Source organism: Engystomops pustulosus, chromosome 1 (genome assembly GCF_040894005.1).
Source record: "Engystomops pustulosus chromosome 1, aEngPut4.maternal, whole genome shotgun sequence".
In the NCBI taxonomy this organism is placed as follows: Eukaryota; Metazoa; Chordata; class Amphibia; order Anura; family Leptodactylidae; genus Engystomops; species Engystomops pustulosus.
Window position 1 is genome coordinate 151,595,556 of NC_092411.1, and position 12,227 is coordinate 151,607,782.

Consider the following 12,227-nt stretch of genomic DNA (forward strand, 5'->3'; position numbering starts at 1 on the left):
GTAGTCTGGGACCGGCGGCTAGCCTCACAATTTGATGGAGGGTATCATGTTGTGATGTCAGGGTCACGGTAGCCTATGACACATTCATGTATGAAACCTATAACAGTCCTGAATCCACTGAAGTGTCACCATACACCACAAAAAAGGCTCAGTGAGCGCTGAGCTGAGTCTGTAAGTCGGTGTTGTTAAGTAGGGGACTGCCTGTTTATTATTTATATACACACACATATATACACTCACCGGCCACTTTATTAGGTACACCTGTCCAACTGCTCGTTAACACTTAATTTCTAATCAGCCAATCACATGGCGGCAACTCAGTGCATTTAGGCATGTAGACATGGTCAAGACAATCTCCTGCAGTTCAAACCGAGCATCAGTATGGGGAAGAAAGGTTATTTGAGTGCCTTTGAACGTGGCATGGTTGTTGGTGCCAGAAGGGCTGGTCTGAGTATTTCAGAAACTGTTGATCTACTGGGATTTTCACTCACAACCATCTCTAGGGTTTACAGAGAATGGTCCGAAAAAGAAAAAACATCCAGTGAGCGGAAGTTCTGTGGGCAGAAATGCCTTGTTGATGCCAGAGGTCAGAGGAGAACGGGCAGACTGGTTCGAGCTGATAGAAAGGCAACAGTGACTCAAATCGCCACCCGTTACAACCAAGGTAGGCAGAAGAGCATCTCTGAACGCTCAGTACGTCGAACTTTGAGGCAGATGGGGTACAGCAGCAGAAGACCACACCGGGTGCCACTCCTTTCAGCTAAGAACAGGAAACTGAGGCTACAATTTGCACAAGCTCATCGAAATTGGACAGTAGAAGATTGGAAAAACGTTGCCTGGTCTGATGAGTCTCGATTTCTGCTGCGACATTCGGATGGTAGGGTCAGAATTTGGCGTCAACAACATGAAAGCATGGATCCATCCTGCCTTGTATCAACGGTTCAGGCTGGTGGTGGTGGTGTCATGGTGTGGGGAATATTTTCTTGGCACTCTTTGGGCCCCTCGGTACCAATTGAGCATCGTTGCAACGCCACAGCCTACCTGAGTATTGTTGCTGACCATGTCCATCCCTTTATGACCACAATGTACCCAACATCTGATGGCTACTTTCAGCAGGATAATGCGCCATGTCATAAAGCTGGAATCATCTCAGACTGGTTTCTTGAACATGACAATGAGTTCACTGTACTCAAATGGCCTCCACAGTCACCAGATCTCAATCCAATAGAGCATCTTTGGGATGTGGTGGAACGGGAGATTCGCATCATGGATGTGCAGCCGACAAATCTGCAGCAACTGTGTGATGCCATCATGTCAATATGGACCAAAATCTCTGAGGAATTGTAATAAATTATCGTTTTGAATATAAAATCTTTCCCGCGTACTTTAGTATGTTCTTCCAAAAATAGAAGGACTAAGAGTAATTATTATAAAAAGTTACGTTTATTGTCGTCGTCCAGGTTGCAGAATACTTGTGCAGATTATTAGTCATGTGTTACAGTCAGTCAGTCCATGAAATTATGTTCAGGTGAAGGTTTCTTCAACTTGTGTTGGTCTTTTCTTCCTTCATTCTTCATCTCCATCTTGTGTCCTTAAATCTCCTCCATATGTCAGCGTGTGAGAGCGAGCTTGGTGTGTGTGATATGCTCAATGTTTCCATCCCCCTTGGACAGAGTCACTTATAAAGACTACAGTCCTATAGAGTTACATTATGAGCCAAACTCCTCCATTGGCCTTGTCCATAACCTTATATGGTAACATTCCTTTATGACCAGCTAACACAGAGACCATTATATAGTAAAGCCATATGGATGTGGTTGGGGGAAGGTTGCTTCCTTCCATAGGTTTTTTTTAGGTATATGTCAAGAATGTACATACAACAATATAATACCAATGCTGCCCATACATGGTCCTGATCTTTCACTCATGATTAGTACAGTTACTCTCCATTTGTATTTTAATCCTCACATTTGTATCTCATTGACCATGTTGTGCTTGATCAACTCTTGAGTACATTTTCACACCCAAATTAGAATATTGTTCATCAATAATATTTAACAGGAATGCTTCCAGCACCTTGTTGAATCTATGCCACGAAGAATTGAGGCAGTTCTGAAGGCAAAAGGGGGTCCAACCCGTTACTAGTATGGTGTACCTAATAAAGTGGCCGGTGAGTGTATATATATATGATACCGATACTGTCAGATGTGAGGATAAATGCGTGTATGCGTGTTATACTGTCAAGCACCACCGGCAAAGTTTCTGTCATCTTCAAAAAGATGGCAGCGTCCATGCTTGGATCGGGGAGTGGCGATCCATTGCCAGAGTAATATGTATATAATATATATGTAATGTATATATGCTGTATATGTGCGTGTGTTTATCTGATGTTCATATACTGTATAGGGCATATTTATCATACGCTCGTGTGGCACCGTATGATAGCCCCACCGCTGCATATTCGCAGCGCCATAAATCAAGAGTCGGAAGCCACGTTTATTCTACGCCAGGCTTTATTTTACATTTCAAGAGCAGAACTTTTAACCCCTTAGGGATGTGGCCCTTTTTCGGTTTTGCATTTTCATTTTTAACTTTTTTATTCTTCCATGTAAAGAGCTCTGTTTGGGCTTGTTTTCTGCGTAACAAATTGAACTTCATAGTGATGGTATTTATTATTCCATGCCGTGTACTGGGAAGCGGGAAAAAAATTCAGAATGCAGTGAAAATGATGAAAAACGCATTTGCGACGTTTTCTTGTGGGCTTGGATTTTACAGCTTTACAGCACCCCAAATCACATGTCTATTTTATTCTTTAGCTCTGTATGATCACGAGGGTACCAAATTTGTACAGGTTTTATAATGTTTTCATACATTTAAAAAAATTAAAACCTTCTGTACAAAAAAAAATTCTTCATTTTTTCATGTTCTGGCACTAATAACTTTTTCATACTTCAGTGCACGGAGCTGTGGGTGGTGTAATTTTTTTGCACCTTTTGATGACGTTTTTAATGCTTTCATTTTTAGGACTGTATGGGCTTTTAATAGAATTTTTTATATTTTTCAAAATGGCAAAAAGAGTGGCATTTTTTACTTTGGGCACCAATTTCCGTTACGGGGTTAAACGCTGGTAAAAATCGGTAATATATTTTGATAGAACGGACATTTTGGGACGCGATGATACCTAATGTGTTTTATGATTTTTACTGTTTATTTATATTTATATCAGTTCTAGGGAAAGGGGGGAGATTTAAACTTTTACTTTTTTTACTATTACTAATTTAATTTTTTTTACCATTATTTTAGATCCTCCAGGGTAATTTAACCCTGCAGGGTCCGATTGCTAATACTATATACTGCAATACTACTGTATTGCAGTATATAGCTATTTTACAATGATTTTTAATAGCCTGCCCTCTGGTGGCTATTAAAAATAATTGCACCTGGCAAGCCTACGAGTCTCAATGAGACTCTAGGCTGCCATAGCAACCGATCGCCGCCCTCCGAGGACGTTCCAGGGGGCGGCAATCAGGCATCCAAGATGGCGGAGCCCATGTAAAGGTAAGTTAGGTGCCGCGGTCGGGTTCGACCGCAGCACTTAACAGGTTAACTGCCGCGATCGGTGCCAGCACCGACCGCGGCAGTGACAGACGGGTGTTAGCTATTTTATACAGCCATTACCCGCTGTGTATGGAGAGAGCTCAGCTCGTGAGCTCTCTCCATACACCCCTTGCCGCGCGAGGACGATATAGTTTGTCCTCGGTCGGCAAGGTGTTAATTAAGTAATTTATACTGTTTGTGTAATGAAAAGTGATTAGATTTTCCAACAAACTTTCTGTATCGATTCCTCATGGTTTTCTAGATTTCTACTTGCTATCTTTCTATAGGAAGCCTCCATGATTACTTCCTGTAGATAAACACTGCTTTGATTACATTGTGTAACAAGCCGTGCATATGTGTGACATCACATGACCATGGACGGGTAATTATCTACAGGAAATAAACAATGAAGCTTCCTGGTGCATGACAGCAAGAAGACAACATGCAGAAACTCAAGAATTAATAGAGAAAGTAGTATATTGTAAAGATGTATAAATTTTCATTACACAAACAATATCAATTATTTGCTCAAGGTGGACAACCCTTTTAAGAAGTGTCTGCACCAGTTTTGTGTTATAGTTGCACCAAAAAGACAGAAAACATGTGCACTTAAAGGGACTTGTGTTGTACATTGTATGTTAAAGATGCACCTAAAAATAGATGGTGCACACTCTCCAAGCAGTGCAGGGTGTGCCAGATAATTGAAGAGTATTGACTGGTGCAACCTGTCCATTTGTGAAGCATACGTTTTTGCTTCACTTTTGATAAATCTGGGCCAATGTGCCCAGGATAGGTAATCAAATCTTTTTGATTGAAGTTGCCAAGAATAGGCAATCACTACCTGTTTTTTTTAATACTAACTATGGTGTCCAGCTAATCCTGAGTTTTGTTGCTCCACTTGTCTTTGCCAGGAGATTGTTATCAAGGACTTATTGCAGGATTGTTCGATTGAAGCATTGGCTGAGGATATATGACCAGGTTCTTCAGAGACAGACATTTTAAAGCTGTAGATTTTTCACCTCCAGTCCCTTTGGGTGATGCCACACATGGCGTTTTTGGTCCTGTTTTTAGTCAGTTTTTCCCATTTATCTTAATAGATAAACAGATTGTAAGCAGCCAAACGCATGGTAAACAGCCAAAAACGGACTGAAAACGGATGTTTAAAAACGGATCAAAAACGCCATGTGTGACATCACCCTTAACCTTCCAGATTGATATGTGTGCCAGGTTCTGAGTTTTAAAGTGCCACATCTAAAGTGTCCCAAGTCTAATAATGGCATACCCCTGGTGATAAAAGGCAAATGGTCCCTGAAAGTGCTGGGTGCCACAAGTAATTGATAATAGTCTTGTGATTCTGTCACAGGAAAGTCCAGATTTTGGTAAAAGGGTAAATATTGACAGGGTCACTTTGGAATACGTCCTTGAGGATAACATTAGGTCAAATTAGGTCGATGACATAGTGGGACCACATCCCACTGTTTGTTATAGATTGGTAGTTGAGCTAACCCTTTAATTATATAATGCAAAGTCTTCACCATTTGTACACAAAATATGTCTGTGGTCACCTAAAATTGTAAAATTTACATTGATTATCATAAAACTGAAGCGCCAGAGGAGCATTATGAGTACTTACACCTTCACGAAATTTAGCCCTCTCTATCTTTCTTTTGAATTTTATTCTAATATTTTTAGTTCAGGACAACATAAAATTCTCATTATCATGTACGTAATCTTCAGTGTTTCAACAACTCACACGTAAACAGGTATCAGTCTCTATATTATAAGTACTGCTAGGGTATAGGGCAGTGATGGCTAACCTATGGCACTGGTGCCAGAGGTGGCACTCAGAGCCCTTTCTGTGGGCACTCAGGCCATCACCAGAGATGACTCCAGGTATCTTCCTGCAGTCCCAGACAGCCCAGGACTTGCTGTGCACAGAGCTATTTTAAAGTGACAGCTCTACCTGGGACTATTTTCTGCTTTATTGGTGTCCTCAGGTGCTGGTATCAATGAAAACTGTGACAGAGAAGGGAGTATAAATCACAAATTACATTTCTGTGTTGGCACTTTGCGATAAATAAGCGGGTCTTTGTTGTAGTTTGGGCACTCAGTCTCTAAAAGGTTTGCCATCACTGGTATAGGGATATTCTATTTCCAAACTGTTACATAAAATACAGAAACTGTACATTTATCACTAATGGTAGCTGGGAAAACCATGGGATATTTTTTCTGAGACTGGTTATTCCCGTATTGTTCTAAGATAAAACAACTGTTATAGAATTAAATGTTTCTGAAGGTTTAAGACGATAACATTATTGTATTCTCTGCTGAAAAGTATGACGTCACATTCTAGAACCGCAAAGGGATTTGGAATGTTGTTCTGTTTTGTTTATTGACCAATAACAAACATGTTAATGATGCTTTAATGTGTGGAAACAGGGCACTATGGGTAAATAGCACATTCATATGCATGGCAAGTCTTAATCAAAGCAATTATATGATCACACCCACACATTAACAGCTGTTGTAAATGGGTTTATGTAAGTGTCATCTTCTGCATGTATGCTGTTCCAGCTATGGCAAAGCTCTGATCTTCAGGAAACTGGACAGCTCATGGAATAACTATGACTTGAGGTTAGGTGATATTCCAAGCAGGAATGTTGCATGTCAGGATAAATGATGCATCATACCACATCTCTCAGTCTTTTATATGTGCAGTACAAGGTTATTTCACTTGGCTATTTAGTTTATGAAATACAACAGTCTGCTGAGATCAAACAACATAAGGGGAGTATTTACTTTTTATATGGTTTCAAAGTATTATTTGACATATAATGGGCTCAGCCAAAACATTACTCCATGTATGAAGATACCAGCTGTATAATGGAAAGACTTGAAAAAGAACTTGGATTACTTGTCATCAACGATCAAGCTAGGAGGACATAAGGTACAAGTGAAGACTTATGCTGTATATAAACCAGCTGTACACTATGCAATTTTGTTGTTTTAATCTCTTTTATTTCAAATTCCATTTTCTTGGAATACTGGAAGCAGTTTTAATAACACATTTGAAAAAAGAACTTTCTTTGTTGGCCATTATAACTTATAACAGAGCATCTCTTCTTATATTTCATGGCCACTACAAGAAATAAAAACTGTGCTATTATATCTTACTAGCAAGCCAGGTGGTATCTAAGGCTTATGGGCAAGGTTTTCTTTGATCAAATAGGTTACAGTATCTTACTCATAGTGTTTTGGATGGCTGTATGTTGATGCACTACACTGTAGAGGTAACCCCTTGTTTTTTTTTCCATTATATTTTTATACTTTTCTAAAGTTTATAAATTTGAAACTACACTTTATCTATAAGATATACTTAAACTGAAAAGCCTCCAAATGTCAAATGCAAACCTTTTATGATACCGATACCTGTTGGAGTTGTTGAAACACTGGAGATTATGCACATTTTGAAACATTTTTTTTTTAGTTTTATGAGGGGTTAAAAGTGGGAAAAAAAAGGCTTAAAAATAATTCAAAGTAAATATTTTTTTTTATTTTCATATTAACTCAAAATGAACATTATTAATGAATTCCCTATTTAGTGTTGATATGGCAATGTTTTTGTAGTATAGCAGGTTTTTTTTTATATATGGGGAAATGAGCATGTATTTTTTATGAATATTTATTTCTATTTTTTGTGTATGTGAGTTATTATTATATATATATATCCCCCATGATGTCATGAAAGACCCCCTGGGTGACAATTTCACAGTTTTGTTTCTTTTACATATTTTTTTCTTTTACAAGTTTTCCCCTGTAACTGGGGCATCTATAAGAGCCTCAGTTACAGGGGGAAATGACCACCTGTTACTGCTGATGTTAATCAGAGCAGTACTGGGTCTGACCCAGCAGCTCTGGTTAACCTGGTCACGCGACCACAGAGTCTTTGATGCCGGCGGCAGCGCCGGCTCTGCTCCTCCATGCGTCCTTCAGCTCGATGCTAGGGTCTCCAGGTGTCTTCCTAGGGTTGCCGGGTGTCTCTGACATATCATTAGGAAAAGCTGCTCCTCCTTTTTTTCTCTCCACTCCACTTTGCACATCAAAAACTACATCTGAAAAACTGAACGTGTGGATGCATCCTAAGAATGATAATGGATACTTCAATTACAGACAGAGCTGCAGTTATCTGAAATTATATAATGGTAGATAGATGGGTGTGTGCCTTTTCTAATCAAGTCCAATCAGTTTAATTAACCACAGCTGGGCTCCAATAAAGGAGTAGAACCATTTCAAAGAGGATCAGAAGGAAATGGACAGCATGTGAGTTAAATTGTTGTCACAACAAAGGGTCTTAACCTCTTGGGGCTCAGCCTCCAATATATCGGACACTGAGTGTGGTGACTAAGCACTCAGCATCCGATGTAGCGGACGCTAAGCTGATGCTGATTCAGCTCAAGATCTGAGCCGAACCAATATCGGGATACATGGGGTGCCGGCTATAACTAATAGCCGACACCCCAGTGTAACACCGGCGGTCGGGGGTTTTAACTCGTTTTTGGGGGGTGCCGATCATTGCTATGACAGCCATGTGGTCTGATCAGGACCCCAGAGCTGCCTGCTGGCAGGGGCTGAAAGATGGAGTCGATGACGTCATCTTAAAGGCACAGTGTCAGCCTATGCAATAAAAATGCCCATTAGCACCATAACATATAGTCTAAATCATAACACAAACCCCATATATATAATATCACAGTGTCCGTAACAACCTGTAGAATAAAAGTTAATTATTGAACCCGCACAATGAATGCCGTTAAAAACCTGCCAAAAATTATGATTTTTACCTATTGAAGCCCACAAAAAATGCAATACAAAGTGATCAAACAAACATATGTACTTCATAATGATACTGATGCAAAGTACAACATGTCCCACAAAAAACAAGCCATCAAACAACTCCATAGCCAAAAAATTTGAAATTTTATGCCACTTGGAAGAAGGCAATGCAAAAATGATAGTTTTTTTTTTGTTTTATTTGGCAAATTTAGTAAAACGTAAGAAAAAATATTCAAGCATGGTATCCCCGTAATCGTATCAAATAATAGAATAAAGATAAAATGATTATTGGGCTATACGGTGAACACCCCCCAAAAAAGTAAAAAAATCCAGTACAGAATTGATGCTTTTCTACTCCTTCCCTCAAAAAAAGTTCCTAAATTTTCAACCATAGGGGATACCAACCCAGAATGGTAACACCGGAAAAAGCATCTCATCCTGCAAAAAAAATGCCATCACATGGCCCCAATAACGTAAAAGCAGAATCCAAAAAATGGGGCTGAGCCTTAAGCTATAAACTGTCTTTGTCCTTAATACTATACTAATACTAATATTGTGATATTTCAGTTTTTCTTGTTTAATAAAAATATCTACATTTCTGTTTTGTCAAGTTGGGGTGCAGAGTGTACATTAATGAGAAAAAAAAGGAACTTTTTTGATCTTACAAATTGGCTGCATTGACCCAAAGAGTGAAAAATTTAATATATATATATATATATATATATATATATATATATATATATATTGTGAGACACTGAAGGGGTTAACTGTGGATGGGCGGTATGTTTCCCCTAGGTTTTGCTTCTATGCAAGGCCTTAGTGCTGAGGTTGGGTGTCCAGCACCTTGGACACAGGTGATGGGAACAGCCTAATTAGCCTGGATAAAATGACTCAGCAGAGTTGAGTGGGTTGTCTCTCTGTGGAAGGAGGCTGAGAGGACACAGCTCTGACCTGTGTGTCTGGAGCAGCCACGTGATCTTTGTTTAGTGTGAGCTAGTGGACTATTTGTATAGTTAGCACCCTGACGGGTAGGTTTTCTTTTGTTTATTCAAATACCTGAATGTAAAGGCTGGTTTTATTTTGCTGCAATAAACGCAGGCGAGACCTGTTTGGACTGTACCCTGGTGTCCCTGTCTTGAACTGCATCCCAGCACCCCGCTACCACGGTCTCTACTGGGCCAAATCTCCACATATGGTGCTTCGGATTGCGGGCAGTTCAAAAAGACGCACACCTGAAAGGCTTGCTACATCCTGCAACATTGCATGGCCTGGGTGAAAGCAGCAGGCAAAGTGCAGGATAAAGCCAAGATGGAGGACTTTATTAAATACCTGCAAGAGGAGGCCAGAGCTAATCGGCAGCAGCAGCAGGAGGAGGCCAGAGCTACTCGGCTGCAGCAGCAGGAAGAGTCCCAGGCTAATCGACAGCTGCAGCAAGCCATGCTCCAGCAGCAGGAGGAGAGGTCCCGACAGCAGCAAGCCATGTTCCAGCAGCAGGAGGAGAGGTCCCGACAGCAGCAAGCCATGCTCCAGCAACAGCAGGAGGAGTCCCGAGCCATGTTCCAGCTGATGATGGAGAAGTTTGCTGGCATTATGGCAGTACCGCAAGCGTCGACTACTGAGGGGTCCCATACTGGTCTACAAGGGTACCCGGTTGTCCAGTGTTCCGCACGGGCTGCAGTACAAAAGGCTTTACAAAAAATGGCGGCGACCGACGACGTGGAGGCGTATCTCACAGTGTTCGAGCGAGTAGCTGAGCGAGAGGAGTTACCGGCTGAGCAGTGGGCAGATGTCCTGGCACCGTTCCTGACCGGCGAGTCGCAGAAGGCTTACTACGACCTGAGTGAAACGGAGGCCCGTGAGTACCCCAGCTAAAGGCGGAGATTCTGGCTCGTCTTGGGGTCACCGTTCAAGTTCACTCCAGCCGGGTCCACCAGTGGGCTTACTCAGAAAAATTACCCCCACGCTCCCAAATGCATGACCTGATCCATCTTGTCCGGAAGTGGTTACAACCAGAGGACTGCACCCCCGCACAGATGGTAGAGAGAGTGGTCCTCGACAAATTCACCCGTTCTCTGCCCTCTCGGCTCCAGCGGTGGGTTGGACAGGCCGGTCCCACAAAAGCTGAGGAGCTGGTGTCCCTAGTAGAGAGGTATCGGGCTACGGAGGACCTGCTACTTACCTCTCCGACACGAAGCAGTGCCAGTGACAGGGTCACCAAACCAGCTGGTAAGACTGCTACTGCGGAAAAGGGGAGACATGTCAGGTTGGGAGGGGGTTCATTGGGGGGCGTGGATACCCAGAAACCCAGTGAGGCTCGTGACAGAGGTCATGGCCGCATCCAGTGCTGGCGGTGCCATGAAATGGGCCATATTGCTGCCAACTGTCCACTGTCAGTGGAGCCAATGGACTGCAACCAGACCCGGCGAGTGTCACTGTTTGCCCGGCCAGTTCTGGCGGCTGAGTCAGTCACGGATGCAGAACCCCAAGTATGCATGGTCACAATCGGTGGTCACACAGTGGAAGCCTTGCTAGACTCAGGGAGTCTGGTCACCCTGGTGCGGGGAACTTTGGTTGATCCTGGACTATACAGTGGGCGGAGAGTGGGAGTGTTGTGTATACATGGGGACACTCGCTATTATCCCACTGCTGTCATCAACCTACATACCCCTTGTGGTACTGTTACCCATGAAGTGGGGGTGGTGGGGACCCTTTTTCATGAGGCTATTATCGGCAGAGACTTACCGGTGTTTTGGGACCTCTGGAGACGAAGACCCACCTCAGGTGCTGTTGCAGATAATGGACATCAGGTATGTCCGGCCTTGGCCCCTGAACCCTTTGAGGCCGATGTACCCACACCAGCAGTAGGGGTGACCCCATGTGATGAATTCTCTCCCCTAGAGGTCCTAGCTGGTGAGGTCGAGGGCCACGAGGAGGTGGCCGACATGCTGGACCTTGAGATTTCCCGTGAAAATTTTGGGGCTGCACAGCTACAGGACCCTACCTTGGTTAAAGCACGGGAGAATGTTAAGGTGATAAATGGGGTACTCCAAATACCAGGGGCTGATAAAATATACCCCCGAATGGTGATTATTGGGGAACTGTTGTACAGGGTCGACCAGATACGGGGTGAGGAGGTTGAGCAACTTGCAGTACCCCAATCTCACCGTAGGCTGGTGCTAGAGTTGGCACACAAACATGTGCTGGGAGGGCACTTAGGTGCTGAGAAGACCAGAGAAAGGATCCTGCAGAGATTTTTCTGGCCCGGGGTGTGGGAGGAGGTAAACCGGTATTGTAGCTCCTGCCCTGAGTGTCAACTTACTGCCCCGGTCTCCCACTTCAGGAGTCCTTTGGTCCCGCTACCGATCATAGAAGTGCCCTTTGAACGGATTGCAATGGATCTGGTTGGCCCCATAGTCAAATCCTCCAGGGGGCACCAATACATCCTAGTTATCCTGGACTACGCTACGCGGTATCCCGAGGCGATTCCATTAAGGAACACCTCCTCCAAAAATATTGCTAGGGAGCTGTTCCAGGTGTTCTCACGCACAGGCCTCCCCAAGGAAATCTTGACTGACCAGGGTACCCCATTCATGTCTAGGGTAATGAAGGAGATGTGCAAGTTACTACAGGTAAAACAGCTCCGCACCTCTGTGTATCATCCTCAGACAGATGGCCTGGTCGAGAGGTTTAATAAGACCTTGAAGGGGATGCTTAAGAGGGTGGTCAGCAAAGATGGGAAGGACTGGGATTGTTTGTTGCCCTATTTGATGTTTGCCATACGTGAAGTTCCCCAGTCC

At 42.9% G+C, this 12,227-nt stretch overlaps 1 protein-coding gene across 1 annotated transcript in view; it reads left to right on the plus strand.

Annotated features, from left to right (window-relative positions):
• Positions 1 to 6,106: 6,106 nt before the first annotated feature.
• The window catches only part of FGF22 (fibroblast growth factor 22), a 38,530-nt gene continuing 32,409 nt past the window's right edge, over positions 6,107 to 12,227 (plus strand). Inside the window, exon 1 of the mRNA XM_072111076.1 lies at positions 6,107 to 6,544. The gene's annotated coding sequence lies outside the window, so the exon portion shown is untranslated. The remainder of the gene's footprint in view (positions 6,545 to 12,227) is intronic.